This window comes from Dermacentor andersoni, chromosome 4 (assembly GCF_023375885.2).
Source record: "Dermacentor andersoni chromosome 4, qqDerAnde1_hic_scaffold, whole genome shotgun sequence".
NCBI classification, from domain to species: domain Eukaryota; kingdom Metazoa; phylum Arthropoda; class Arachnida; order Ixodida; family Ixodidae; genus Dermacentor; species Dermacentor andersoni.
The window spans coordinates 148,209,289-148,225,375 of NC_092817.1; the positions used below are offsets into that span (position 1 = coordinate 148,209,289).

The 16,087-nt window shown below is 46.7% G+C and overlaps 1 pseudogene; it reads left to right on the forward strand.

Annotated features, from left to right (window-relative positions):
• Positions 1-5,244: 5,244 nt before the first annotated feature.
• LOC140217249 (uncharacterized) lies at positions 5,245-6,986 on the forward strand (annotated as a pseudogene).
• The last annotated feature ends 9,101 nt before the right edge of the window (positions 6,987-16,087 follow it).

A 16,087-nucleotide genomic window follows, 5' to 3' on the forward strand; every position in this document is an offset into this window, starting at 1 on the left:
ATACTAATGGCACACTGCAAGAAAGCGTTTATCTGTAGGTTGTATTATTATTATTATTATTATTATTATTATTATTATTATTATTATTATTATTCTTTTATTGGTCATTGTGTCCAAAGCGCACCTTCCGCCGATGGTTCTCTTGAAGTAACGAAAACAGATCTCGAAGGATATGCTATTTTAAGTCCATAGGTGGTGATGCACCTGAGGTAGTTCGTTTGGTACTGAACGGATTTGTAATGGTGACAAGAAACAAAGGCGCAAAATGTGCGAGATTTCAGGGCCCGTGGAAGCACAGAAATATCAAAATGAAGCCCTACAATATCGGTTCTCATATTCAAGGTGCGTCATGCATATATTAACCCAATTTGTAAATAATGAACTGCCGTCTAAGTACAGTGTCAAACAGTATGGCGCCTTAAAACACGTCCTGACGTCGTCCTAAAAGGGTTTCCCGATTGTGTACCTGTTGTGTTCTCAGTATCTACTTGGGACAGGCAAATGTCCCTGATCAGGACCCTTTCAGGATTAGTGTATAGGACATTCTTAGGATATACGAATGCGCTGATGCCGACATCCCAGATACTTACTGGGGATGCTTTGCAACGTTGTCTCGGTTCACGTTACGTTCGTTGGATCAGCAGTTTTTCGATTCCGTGAAGCTGCCCGCAGAAGTGTCAAGTGATCTACCTTGTTCAACTTCCAACTTTGTTAAAGCACACACTCTCCAATGCACAGGACACAGACGAAAACAAAACAGTCAGTTACTGTAAATTGCCTCGAGTGAGCAGCATTTTGAAGCGCCTGGCTGGGAAGCTAAAGGTGTCGCCTGCGCGATCTCTGAACGCGCAGTTGAGCCTAGCCCTTGAGGGCGTCACCAGAGCATGGAAGTACTATAAATTGCCTCGAGTGAGCAGCATTTTGAAGCGCCTGGCTGCGAAGCTAAAGGTGTCGCCTGCGCGATCTCTGAACGCGCAGTTGAGCCTAGCCCTTGAGGGCGTCACCAGAGTATGGAAGTACTATAAATTGCCTCGAGTGAGCAGCATTTTGAAGCGCCTGGCTGCGACGCTAAAGGTGTCGCCTGCGCGATCTCTGAACGCGCAGTTGAGCCTAGCCCTTGAGGGCGTCACCAGAGTATGGAAGTACTATAAATTGCCTCGAGTGAGCAGCATTTCGAAGCGCCTGGCTGCGAAGCTAAAGGTGTCGCCTGCGCGATCTCTGAACGCGCAGTTGAGCATAGCCCTTGAGGGCGTCACCAGAGTATGGAAGTACTATAAAGTGTCTCGAGTGAGCAGCATTTTGAAGAGCCTGGCTGCGAAGCTAAAGGTGTCGCCTGCGCGATCTCTGAACGCGCAGTTGAGCATAGCCCTTGAGGGTGTCACCAGAGTATGGAAGTACTGGATACAGATGCAAGCTTTGGCGATTCGCTATTCGCAGAGGTAATATATAGGCGAAGGTTTCTCTTAAAAAACACAAGGTCTAGGAATCATTACAAACTCAGAAATACCAAGCGAAAATGTTAATCTAAAAGCTGCAGATTTTTTATACAGTCAGGCTGGCATGGGAGGTTCAGTACGCTTTTAACGCATGAAACCGGGAAAGTTTATTCATGCTGGCCAAAGAGGAAACGTATTTACAGAACCCATCTCACAATGAGTGTCGACGCTAATGCGTTAACATTGACTCAATATAGCGACAGAACGTATTGCCACCTTCGAAACGACCATATATGAGGCGTGTACTGCAGCGGGACTCCTCTTTTGCGCTTCCCTAAGTACACTTGGCGCCATCTCGCGGCACCACCGCACAGTCTGCGTGTGGTTTCCGAAAGGCGTGGCGCGCCGGCGCGTGCGAACGCTGAGGAACGCGTCATGCCACGCTCCACCCTCGCGCTTCTCGGACACGCTGCGCCATCTATTGGCGCTGCCGAGAAGTCCGCACGTGGCCTCCGAGACGAGTGGTATGGCGCGCCGGCGCCTGGAACGCTGAGAATTGTTCCCTCGCTTGCTGCACACCCAGCTGCGCGTACTCAGTGAAGCAAGTTGGAGAGATTCATTGAAAGAGCGCCACACACCTATTGCAGTCATGGCGCACCTCGCTAAATTGTTGGCGTGAATGGCGTCCATTGAAAAAAAAAACGAGACGTACCCAATGCATTTGTGACGCAGTCTGCTTATGCGTCGGGTTGCTGTCCTTGCGTAATCCTTCTGACGTGGGCTCGATTCCGCTCAGCATCGGATAAGTTTAAGGAATCTTTTTCGTCATTGTAGAGCGGCACATTCCCAGCGGCACATACCTAGGTGCACCTAGGCAGCACATGCCAAGTGAAGGGCAAAAAAAAAACAGGAATTGGCGGAGGGCCCAACACCTGCGCTAACCTCAACGAATTATTCCTTAGAAACAGGGCACGAGTTAATATACGCACACAAGTGACATTTAAGTGGCTAAGAAGCCGGGCGCGCTCTAATGAACATTGAAAAAAAGATCGCTTCTTTCTCTGATTAATAAGGAAGGGATGCTCGCACAAAGAGGTCAGAAACTGTCAATTCTTGCAGATTCAGCTATCAGTCTAGTTATAGCTTCTTTATTTAGTCAGAACGGCGCCACTCTGAAATAGAGGGTGACCCCCACACGTGCTGCATGCCGTGCAACGCTAGCCAGCCCTCTCAGCCATTTGTAACGCTATGTTCTCTGAGCCCTTCGTTTAGGCAGCGAACTGACCAACGGAAACGCTCATATGTAGAAGGGAGCATGCATCTGATCCTGTATCGCTCCCGACCTCAGTGACTTATTTCTAGCCAAGCTCAACAGAGACCTTTTGCAGCCCCTCGGAGGTAATAATAGAAGTGTTCAGGTATGTTGACGATTACCTGTTTTTAGTTAACCGCGATAACGGCTCCTTGGACTCTGACAATCCTGACCTATTAACTGTAATCAAACATCTTGCAGCCAGTGGTGGTAACGCACGAACTGCCAGCATCAGAAGGGTCAGTGAGGTTTTTAATATACTGTGCTTCGTTTTCTGGCCAATCGCACCTGTTCATGCTATGAACCACGAGAACACCGGCAACTGCTACCCCACAAGTAGGCACACTCGAAACTCAATGTGGTTAGGTTATGTATTGACAGTGCCTTGAAGAAATCCTGCTGCCACTGCATTAGACAACATTGTCCGTTCAGTCTGATCGCCTCTTGGATGCAGGTTACCCTATGCACGTCCAATCTTCCGTATCCGAATGTTTGTTATAATACCACCTCCTGAGCATAAGCATGCTAATGCTGTGAACGCTTCCAGAGTCAGAGAACAAATTACCGTTGTTCCATACTTGCACAAAACTTCACAGGGTTTGAAGAAGGTAGCAGAACGCGGAAATACAAGAGAAGTGTTTCCCGCGCCTGGCAAATCGTCTATGCTCTGCAAAATTTGCAAACCACGTGGTAGCAAGAAGCAAGGGTGTAACAAGCGGCACAAGACTAGATATGTGGCATCCACAGAGAGCGTCGTATATCAAATCACCCTCTCCTGCGGAAAATACTACGCAGGGAAGGCAGGTCGCGACACAAACGAAAGGCTCGGAAAACATAACACAAAGAGTTCTTGAGATGGGTCTGCACTGCAGCACGTGTAGGTGTCGTCCACTCTTTCATAGTTGCACCGTTAATTCTGACAATTAAAAACGCTCTAACTAGATTGATAGTTTAATCTGCAAAAGTTAATAATCCAGGACCTCTTCGTGTGAGCATCCCATTCATATCACTCTCAGGAAAAGTTTTCTTTTTTTCCCTAGTCCGCGCATGGCTTCCAAACACCTTGAGGGTCACTTTGTGTGTGTGTGTGTGTGTGTGTGTGTGTGTGTGTGTGTGTGTGTGTGTGTGTGTGTGTGTGTGTGTGCGTGCGTGCGCGCGTGCGTGCGCGCGTGTGCGGCGTGGCGATTTTTAAGTTCCCATGAATTTTTAAAAATCGCCTGTTGTAGATAACGTAATTCTAGTGCTTCAGCAGGGTTATTCAGAGAAGCAAGCATTACTTGCTCGGGGAATCAAAACACATTCAGATATTACAAAAAAAAATTCAGTAATTAACTTCTTACTTACTTTTCGGCACATATTGCAATATACGAATGGTAGCCGGTGAGTAAGCAAGGCGTATCCACTTCGAATGAATTACCAGAACGATACCAGTTTGGAGATGCGCGTTCAAAATCGCCGTAAAAATGTGCTGTTCTTGCGCTTACTCTCTTTACAAAGCGCTCGTTTATGCATTGACGCAGAAAAGCAACTGGAACGCCCATGTATTTCGTCCCACATTTTGGAGAATATCTCGAAGCTGGTGGCACCCTGGAGATTCATTGCAAGCAGTCTTGCAAGAAGTCTTGCGAACTCGCCGGCTACAATTCGTAAATTTCGATATGTGCCGTAAAGTAATAACCGCAATTAGTGAATTTTTGTTAATTACATGTTTCCATTTCTCGTGCTAGTAATGTCTCCCTCTTCAAATAATCTGGCTCAAGGACAGGAATTGGGCTATCTGTCACGGGCGATATTTAAAAATTCCGGAAAACATTAAAAAAAATTATCTCCCCGTGTATGCCAGTGCCCTGTTCCTGATAAATCAGTCCTTGAAGTTAGCGCATGCGTTCTACCCTCCGTCTGCCAAGGTTTTTTCGAGCTTCACTTGCAGTATGTCGTGTACCAACAATGTTGAATTTCACCCCTTCCCTAGTTACCCAAGTTGGAGTCAAGGAGGTTCATTGAAGACCAGCACAAACCGAGAAGAACATACTCAGTGCTCCAAGTCGGCGTCAAACAGTTTAATTGAACAGCGGAACCTACCCAGTCCCGCATCTACAGTGACCCGTGTCGTCGTGAAAATGCATGCATGCATGCATGCATCCATAGATTTTTAATTTCTTTAGTTCATTTAATCAAGTACAACTAATTTCCCCTATGTTGTCCTTGGTGTAAATGTTTGTTGGCTTCTTATGATATGCTTAATAAAAATCCGGCCCTCCGGTTAAGCCCCTTCATTCTCGTTTATTACATAACGAAGGTCTCGAACCCGGCAACATTGATGCCTTCAGGTAGCATGTCTGGGCTTATTGACCAGTTGCTTTCACCCAAAAAGATCACGTGCTCTTGACGCCTGCGGCAGAAAGGATGTTCCACATCCGCCGCCAAAGTTTGTGAGTGGCCCTTCGGTTCAGGCCCTTCGGTTAAGGCTCTTTCTTTCCGTTTATTGCATTGAGTATGTATCGTGAGCGCGTGTGCTTCTGGGTATGTGTGCCAGGAGCCAACGAGCATTTTCCGCTCATCCATGAACCTTTTCTCACTTAAACTTGGGTCACTTTAAGTATCACAACATCAAACCTACACGGTGACGTTCCCGTAATGAGATTTTTTGCGATGGCAATTATATTATTAGCAATTAAGTGACAAATGATTGAATGCTTTGAACATCGTTGATGCTATGCTAATCTCTCTCTACGACGGCTGCCTGACGCTTTCCCAAATCTTACTGCTCCTGTAGGGGGACGTAGAACTAAGTCCAGGGTCCCATGAATGCAGTGGAGCGCGACCAAATGACAAATATTGAAGCAATTCTCTTAGAAATAAAAACTGCCAAGAAAACTGCTCGAGAAGTTAATGGAAATTACAAGACAAAGTGAATTACGATCCAAGATTACGAGCTTAATAGAGAAGACAAAGAATGTAAAAATTGAAGATCATTTTATGGCTAAACTGAACGATTTTGAGAATAGAAGCCATGGACAGAGTTTGGTATTTTTCGGGTTGCCTGACAGGGAGCATGACGAGACGTGGGAGGCGTCTTAAAAACTAATTAGTGGAATATGCAAAGATGTGAGGAAACTTGATGATATTTCGGTTGAACGCGTGCTCATAGCATATGCGCTTTCAGAGAAAATAAAAACCGGCCGATAATCGCATGTTTTTCACAGTGGAAGGCTAGAGAAAACGTCTTTAAAAACGTTTACAGACTCAAAGGAGCTTCGTACAGCATCTCTGAAGATTTCAGCCGAGCCGTACAAGAAAAAAGACGTCAGCTTTGGAATTTGCGAAAGAAAGAAGAGAAAACAAAGAAAAGCGTGTTTGCTTGAGTTTGATAAATTGATCATCAATGGGCCAATGTTTGTATAGCGATATGTGGATGCCAGTTTCACCTCAGGCGCATGCGGAGCTGGATAGAGGAAAATGACGCATACCGAATTCTGCTCCCCCCAAGGATAACCCAGCGCGTTGCTCGCAGCCTGAACGGTTCTCTGTCCTGCTTGTAAATTGTCGCAGCATAAAAAACAAAGTCGATAGCTTCATGTCTTTGGTAACCACTGTTAACTACTGTTCAGATCGTGATGGGCACCGAATTATAGTTAGACAAAACTATACCTAATGTAGAAATCTTTCCGCCTGGTTTTACTGTCTATCGGAAAGATAGGCATGGGCATGGTGGGGGAGTATTTATTTTGACATCAAATGCATTGTCAAGCACACAAACTTTATTTGAAAATAATTCTGAATCTGTCTGGTGCCTTGTGAAATTACCCAAAAGAAACAACGTAGTGTATGGAACATTCTACCGCCCACCCGACAGCAGTGACTCATTCGGACTGCTGTCTGAGATGCTATCTCTTATGCCTAATAGCATATTTCTAGGGGGTGATCTCAATTTGCCGGACTTCAACTGGAATTCCGGATGTGTGGCTGGTAATAGGTCCCGTATTTAAACAGAGTTAGAAGAACTGCTCGGAATAAATGGATTGCAGCAGTACGCACTGGAACCTACGCGAGAAAATGCAATTTTAGACTTAGTACTTTGCAATGAACCGAACTTAGTATCAAAAGTTACTCTTTGCCCAGGTATTAGCGACCACGGGGTATTTGTGATAGAACTTAACATACAGCGAGTACGGATGGCGCAAATTCTACAAAGAAAGGTGTATAGCTACGGAAGAGGAGAACGTGATCTTTTTTAGACGAAGGCAATTGGTCAATAAACCCACACATGCTACCTGAAGGCATCAATCACGTTCTTGTGACACCTGCGGCAGAAAGGACGGCCCACGTCCACCGCCAAGGTCTGTGAGTGGCGGCGCTGGCTAACACTGATTCTACTAGGAAACATAAATACCCAAGAAAGTGGATGAGGAAACGGTGTCGCGGTAGTTCAATTGGTAGAGAGAGCATCGCACGCGAAATGCGAAGGTTGTGGGATCGTTCCCCACTTGCGGCAAGTTGTCTTTTCATCCACTTTCATTTCCATTAATTTATCGTTTCTTTATTTCATTTATTAAGCACAAGTAATTTCCCCTATATTGTCCTTGGTATCAGTGTTTGTTGGCTTCCTATGATATTGGTTTAACGTAGACATACGTAAACTTATAAGGAAAGCGAGACGCACGTATAAAAAGCTTTCTGCCGACACCAGTTGGGCAAATCAGAAACTCTTGCAAGATATAAATAATCTATTGAAGCCAACAATTAAATCTGCGAGAAATACCTTCTTTGTTAAATTAAAGAAGGACTTGAAAGAAAACTCAAAATCATTTTGGAAATCTGTAAAACGAAACCGAAAAGAAGACATATTAATGCCATCATTAACTATTAGCGGCAAAACCGTGACGTCAGACTATGAGAGGGTGGAATGCTTTAAAAAGTACTTCCATTCCGGGTTTTCGAAGGTACCTGCTGGGGATACTTCGCTTTTGAACAACGCTAATCGGGGTGCTATGATTCCAGACAGTGAATTTGATCTTAGTGGCGTCGATTCTTTATTACGCCATTTAGATGAAACGAAAACAATTGGGCCTGATGAAATATCCCTAGTGGTCCTTAAAGAGTGCAATAGCATCATTGCTTTGTATTTAACGGTCTATAAGATTCCCCTTGAAGCAGGCCTCATTCCCCAAAATTAGAAAACGGCAAGCGTGAGATCAGTTTTTTTTTTTCTTTAATCTGGCGGTAGAAAACTGAGAGAAAACTATAGGCCGATTTCACTAACGTCTGTATGTTGCAAAATATTCGAACGCATTTTATATAGTAACGCGTCTGCATTCCATGACTCAAACGCTTTCTTTACACCTTCCCAGCACGGATTCCGAAAAGGTTATTCCTGCAACACACAATTAATAGAACTTCAGCATTTTTTTTTATCCAAAGCCATTTATAACAATAGTCAGGTAGACGTGCTTTCTATTTATTGTCAAAAAGCTTTCGATGCTGTGTCCCATAAGCACTTAGATGTAAAGCTTGCTGCATTAGATGTAAACGAAAACGTTCAAAATTGGTTACGAAACTACCTAAAGGGAAGAACACAGTCTGTCGTCCTCAACAAGGCCGCATCTTCACCAATAACTGTTTCTTCGGGCGTTCCTCAGGGAAGTGTACTGGGCCCCTTGTTATTTTTAATCTATACGTAAACGACATTGTCAAGCAAATTACATCACCCATAAAACTATTTGCCGATGACTGTGGGATTTACAGAGAAATTACTACTGAATATTACATAGATACTTTGCAAACTGATTTAGATAAGGTAGCGAACTGGTGTAAAAAATGAAACATGAATTTAAATATTCAAAGGTTCAGTAGCGTAAGTTTGTCCAGAAAATTATCCAACTCTCAGCACCGATATAACATCAATGTCACGCTTATCGACATGCAGCCGAAATACAAGTATCTAGGAGTCTATTTCACCGAATAGCTCACTTGGCATAAACATAGTGACACTGTCATAGCGAAAGCTAGTAGGATGCTACATTTTATTCGCGAATTTTCAAACACGAGAAGTTAAAGAAATACTTCTTACATGTCAGAACAATACTGATTACACCTGTGTAATATGGGATCCCTATCAAGATTACCTCGTTAATAGACTGGAAAAACTACAGAACCAAGCAGTAAGGTTTGTTTCTAATAATTACAGCCCGTACTCTAGCGTTTCAGCAATAAAAGCCACTTTAGGATGGGATCTGCTACATATACGTAGGAAGAAGCCAAGGCTCAAACTCTTCCTTCATTCATTCAAATAACTTTATTCAGTACCCTTCCATTTGGTGGGGTGAACCTGGACCCCGCCTAGGTTTCGGCCAAGGGTTGTTGGCCCTTGGCGGCTTCCTCGGCTCGCTAGACGGCCCAGAGTTACTGCTGCAGGTCCGAGCTGAGCAACGCAGACTCCCAGATCGCGCGGAGGCTGTCGCTGAGGCTGCATCACCGTTGTTCTGTATTACAGCCGTACATTCCCATAGTATACGCTCCAAGGTGGCTATAGAGTGTGGCTCAAACTATTGCACCGAATATATAAGTCAGACAGGTATCCATCGCTATAACTACCTTCTGGAACCAGATTACATATCGACTCGCTGTGATAACAAAAATATATCTGCCTATAACTGCAGAGGAAACAATTTTTACTACTCTTTATTTCCCAACTCAATTCAACAACGGAACAGTTCATCAAATGATATGGTAAATGTGTCAAATAACGAACTATTCTATTCTATGATGTGATGGCGCTCTTGTAAAACAACTGTAAGTGTCACATGTCCTGTAAACCTGTTTGTTTCACCTTAGTTGTATGTCTTTCTCCAAATGCTATTGTAGCGCTTCTGTTTGTGAGTACAACCGTGCAAAAGCTTTTGTGGTTTACTGGTTACGTTTTGTTCCCCCCTACGTAATGCATTTATGGCGATGTAGGTACTGTCTAAATAAATAAATATGGACACTCCAGGCGCATTTCTGCCGTCGCCGTGAGGTTCTGTATAAAGTCCAAGGGCGATAAAACCGTCGCCGCGCGCCGTATACTTTGTGTACGAGTAAAAGCGCGCGAGGGTGAGCCGCGGAACCGGCTTCATCTCGCGTGCGCGAGCGAGGAACGCGGGCCGGAATCGTGCCCTCTCCCGTCGCGCGCGAGGCCCGTGGAGTCAGGCGTGGGAGGGGGGCCTTCTTCTCCGGCGGCTGCTAGGGTGCTTCGATTTCCTGCTCGCCCGCCGCTCTGTATAAAGTGGAGACAACCGCGGCGTCTACTACGGCGTTGAACACGCGAATGGCGGACGCCGTTAGGGATGCGTTGCCTGCGCTTGTGTGTCTCGAAAGCGATCTGCGCCATGGCCAAAGTGGGCGCCCGCAATGGGCCTCTTCTTCAAAGCGATCTGCGACGTTTGCAGAGTGCGCGTAGCTTCGTATGCGCTGTGCTTTTGACGTTTCATTCGCATTAAAGCGAGAGATGCACGAAGGTCAATTCGCTTGCTGCTGCCGCGATTCCTCCCTCCAGCATTTTGACAGCGAGTTTCCGCGCTCATCGAACGAGATGTGTTCACGTTTACCTGTTCGCGCGTGACACCGTGCTTGTTAATTTATTTAAAACTCGTTGGCGGGCTAGTTTGTTTGAATCCATGATAGAATGTGTAAGCGCGACTGAACAAGGACGTAGAAAAAGTAGACACATAAAGACAGCGCTGTCTCTGTGTCTGTTTCTTTCTACGCCCTCGTTCAGTCACGCTTAAACATTCTACAATTGTCAATTTAGTTAGCAAGCGAATGTTTACAAGTTTATACGGCCGATAAAACTACTTACTTCGTTCAATTATCCATTAATTTGCTATCGCAATCGGCGCTTCGCCTTTCGGGTGGAACTGCAACCTTTTTTTTTTTTTCAAATATGTCGACATTGTCGTTTTCATTTTTTTCTTTTTTGACTATCAAAAGGCGCATTCTTGCCTAATATGACCTTCAACATCGCATTTGTGCTCTTTAAGGGCTTTGCATGGAGGATATTGAGCTAAAAGACTTTCGCTGCTACAGAAGCGGTAAGCGAAGACTGCTCTGATTTTCTCGTTAATGAAACAGTGAAAAAGTATTTGTCAGAAAACTACAAAGACTGCCAGAGTGACTGCAGTGGTTATGAGCGATAACGTGCAGGCTTGCGCGTGTATCACTTGGCTCCGAACACATACAGTGCGCCAGGTGACCCGCCATATGTGGAACATCATTTATACATGGAAGAAGAACGGAACAAGAGTTCGTGCTGACGTCCCTGCGTATTTGCATGTATTGAACATGCATTTGCTGTCGCTTCAGGTATAACTGTTCATTCTTTTGTACACAAATCAAATTCAGTATTCCTGTTACGTATTTCATGTACTTTCCATTTTTTTGTGTATGTATCCACTTTGTGTACCATGCTTGCCCTGTGTGCTTGAGTGTTTTGTGCACTGGGAACGGGTCGGGGAAGGGGATTGACACTTAGTCAGGCATTCGTGCCTTTTTGTTAGCCTCTTTTACAGAGATTCTTTGTATTTTATTTCTGTCAAAATAAACATTCATTAATTCATTCGTATTCCACATCGGGCGCGTCCACTCCTCACGCTATGGCGCCTACAGCGTCATGGACTTTCTCGAAGGCCCACGTCTTCGATGTTGTTGTCCCTACGGGGAATAGTCTCAAGACCTTCGTCGACGCGACGGCCTCAATAGTTCGCCTCTCTGAGGTCTACTGCGTTCAGCACATGGGAGCCCTCAACTTCCAAGTCATCGTCAAGAGCATAGCTTCCATGACTCTAATCGTCGATGCTGGCTGCCTTGTCATCGGTGGCGAGCGTTGTCCTGTCGTTCCCGTCGGCCCGCAAGTCACCAACGTAACCTGCCTCTTTTTGCCGTCCTTCGTTCCGATCGAAGTCCTCGTCCAGGCACTATCACCATACGGCAAGGTTCCATCTGTCAACGCCGGTCTTATGAGCGGACGACGTGGCGTGCTCACGGGCATACGCTTCGTTCGTATAGAAATGAGTACCACAACCCCGGTCCCTAATTATTTGCGAGTTTCTGGTCATCGTGTGACGTTTGACTACCGCTGCTTGCAACGCGTGTGTCGTCGGTGCGGCTCCAGCGACCACTACCGTGCACAGTGCACCGCAGCGTTCTGCGGCCGTTGATGTATTCATGGCCACGAAAGCGACGAATGTGACCGTCCTTGTCGGCGTTGCGGGGATGGTCACCGTACGGTAGCGTGCCCTGTTCGGCGTTCATACTCGGACACTACTGCTGGAGCCTTTCCCCCCTTACCGCCGGCGTCAGCTGCATTTGCGACTGCGCATGACGCCGTAATCAAATAAATTGCCCTGACACCGCATCAACCAGCGTCGACAAATGAAAAAGAAGAGGCATGCAGCTCGGGAAGTCACAACACGCCATGTTGACGCTTCATCATCATCATCATCATGTTCGCCAGCCTCCTCTACTGAAAAAGAAGACCGTGACGTGGCGGATCGCAACACGCCATGTTCGCTGGCCTTCCAGGCAGCGAAGGACAGCATGCTGTGGCCGATAGCGCCTCCACTTCGGCTGCTACCATCAGTCCTGATCGCAGCGAAGATTTAAACACAGATAAAACACCTGACCCTGCGATTACTACAGTCGATACACCCACGAAATCTCTTGTGGCTTCATCCGCTTCAATTACGTCACCCACAACGCCGCATCCATTACATCTGAATGAGCCCCCGGCTGCCGAAGTTGTCGACGGCGATGAAATCAATCCCGCCGGCCTACCGCTACCGACATCATCCTCATCAGAAAACAGCTTCAGCCTCGGCGTTGATAGCAGCGTTGGACTCTCGTCAAGCCTGGATGAACTCGACATAGAAATGGCGGCCCCACGAGACGTAAAGCGTGCCCATGCGTCAGCCTCTGGCTCGGACGGCGGCCCGGATCGCCGTGCCGAGTTACAGCGGCCCAAAAAACCTCGGCCTTCTTCGAGAGGGTCGAAGATGTGACTTGTGCACTGCATAACCCCTGGACTTGTTCCCGAGGCGCCGACTTGAACAACATGACCAGGTCAGTTGGGTGATAGATTTAATTAAACATGGCTGACACCCTGAACATTATTTCATTAAACGCACAAGGGTTCCGAAGTCCTGTAAAACAAGCTGAAATTATCAGCGTGGCCCGCGCAAAAAACTGTGACATGCTGTGTTTGCAAGATACACATTTTTTCACCATTGGACATGTTCTTACTTTTAAACGCACTTTTAACCCAGACTTTTTTTCTCCTTCGCGACATCAAGCTCTAATGGAGTTGGTATTATTATTTTCAACAGAACTCTCTTGCGAGATCCTCATGTCTTTTATAATGGGACAGGGCGGATATTGGCATTTGATTGTGTACTATCTTCATTTAGGTTACGGATTTTGTGCATACATGGACCCGCGCAAGTCATTAGGTCCAATGATTTTTTTCGCAACCAGGACGTGTATTTCCTGGACGGTCGTCATGTGGTGCTCGTTGGGGATATTAACTGCGTCTTAGACACGCGAGCAGCTGTGCAAGGCCCGTGCTGGGGTCGCCCTGATTGGAACGCACGAGACTTGCGTCGCCTCGTCCAGCACTTTTCATTGCTGGACACATATCGGCTTTTTCATGGTTCTTCATTTGCCTGGACGTGGCGACGCGGCGCGTCGTCAAGCAGGTTAGACCGTGCCTATGTGCCGAGCACTTAAGCTCAATAGGTCACCCGATTTGATTTGGTAATGTTACCTTCATCCCCTGTTTATTTACGATCACAGACCAATTATACTTGAAATTCGCTTCCCTGCTTCCTCATCAGTAAAACCTTGGTAGACATCCGCGTTCTACATGACGGGCGCTCGCGCTCTTGTTTGGCAAGAGTCTTGCACGCCTCAGTTTCTAGATCTCACCCAGAGTCATGGGACGCGCTCAAGGTACAGTGGTGTCTGCATTGTTCAGTTGAAGGACGTGCACTCAGACGACGTATATCAAAGGAACTGACGGATACTGCCACGAAGCTCCGTATTGCGCTTCGGGTCAATCAACTGACTCCATTGATGCGGTCATGGCAGCGTGAGCAACCGAGGCGTTTCCAACACCTCATCGCAGCGTCGTCTTTGTCAGCTGCTGCTTGGCGATGCAGACGTAATCCGTGTGCACACCCCGATGCTCTGCACTTTGCAAGAAACTCTCTCTTTAGACAGCCGAATGTACTCGGTTCTGTGGCCCCAAGAGCACTTCTTGTTACTTCAACTCCCGAGCGTGATTATTCGCTCTTGGTAACGCATCTTGAAAACATGGCGCGCACGACTATGCAAATAGATCCTGGCTCTCGAGGATTTCGTACAATGCTTAGTGGGCTGCCTCGGGTTCCACCTGAGGTAGCTGACCGTCTTTGCGCATGACCATCAGCTGATGAAGTGAAGGCAGCATTATCTGCCATGAAGCGTGGCTCGGCCCCAGGGCCGGACGGGTTACCCGTTGAGTTTAATCTAACGTACTGGGAAGATATTGGTGCCACTTTCGTATCTGTTATCAGCCGCTGCTTTGAGAACTTTGAATTCCCGTCTAGTTTTCGCGAGGGTCGTATTGTGCTGATATCTAAGCACGATCCATCATCAGTTCGTCCAGAGGAATGGAGGCCAATCACGCTTCTCAACGTTGACTACAAAACCTTCACAGCTGTAGTCACCCGGCGCTTGGGAAGCCTGATGCCTTCCTTAATAGGACACCACCAGGCATGCTCAGTCCCTGGCAGAGAGATACAGAGTTTCGTTCGTTACGCGTGACATTACGACACACACGCTGACCAGGTCGGCACGTGATCTCTTAGTTTCACTAAATCAAGAAAAGGCACTCGATCGCCTAGAACATAGCTACCTAACGTACTGACCACGTTCGGGTTTTCATCAAATTTTGTTGAACTTATTAGGAATGCCTATTCAAATATCCGAAGTACATTGTTCCTTGATGGTCGTGAAAGTGCACCATTTCCTGTTACTCGTGGTGTTCGTCAAGGGTGCCCTCTATCCTCAGTACTCTTTGTGCTCAGCCTTGAGCCATTTCTGCGCTCAGTAGTGAGAGACCCTTACGTATGCGGTCTCCCACTGCCTGGTAGCGGTGTTGCGAAGGTGAAAGCCTTCGCCGATGACATCACATTATATCTCAGGAATGAAGATAGCTGAACCCGTAGCGTAGCCTTCGAAGTTTCACTGAGTACGGAAATATTTCAGGTGTTGCGCTAATTTTTTTCAAAGTGTCGTTATTTGTTCATTGGTTCACCACAGACGCGCCTAAGTCCCCTTTTCCGTCTTCAAAAGAGCAATTTTCTTCGCATTTTAGGCCTTGATTACACCTATGATGGCATATCAGACTCCGTGTGGTTCTCAATTGTTGAAGATGTAAGGCGAAATATTCAAGATGTTCAAGGTTATGATTACCCCTATTAGAAAGAAGGTACTTAGCACAGTCTGTATGTTGCGGCCGAGTGTGGTACATTTGTCACGTTGTACAGCCACCATTACGGTTTACTAGGTCCTTGCAGTCCCTTCTCGGTTCCTTCTTCTGGTCGGGCCGTACAGAACTTGTCTGTCACGCGGCGATTGAGCAACCACGCTCTTACGGTGGGTTCGCGTTCCCATCAGTGTCTGTCCGCTGCCGGCTGCTTGCTCTGCGATTTCTGCTCCACCTGTTACAGCGTGATGAGTGTCCTGCGCGTGAACTCGCTTGCTGTTTCCTTGGCACAAAAATTCGTTACATGTTACCGGGCGTGCACTTAAATCGCGGACCACAATTGTTAAACGCACCCACATTTTACTGTACGGCCGTGGCATTTTATCGCCACATACAAGAGGTATGTCCTGATGTAGACGTTCTCGAAAACCGTGTAGTAGATACCATGTCAGCCTTACTGCTTTCTCTAGTTCCCCCAGCGCGCCTCGCACGTTCCAATAATGTGTCGTTGGGTGCGATAACGGCATCATTTCTTCCTGGCTACCTACGCGACTTCATGTTGCGTCTAGGGTGGCAAGTGCTTCCAACTCGTGACAGGCTAGAGCGGTGGGGCGTTGTACCCTCTTCTTTGTCCTAATTGCCCCCTTCAAGAATCCGATAAACATGTGCTGCTGCAATGCGTCGTTGCAATGCGTCGTTGGTTTCCGTGGCCTTGGAATTAACCGCTTTGTTACATCTGGTCGCTGCTCACGTGGCCGCTTCGCACGACTTTTAATTGCTGCGGGGGCCTTTTGTCTACGGCGTAACCGGTGCGAGGCAGTTGCCGCGAGACGTCGTCGC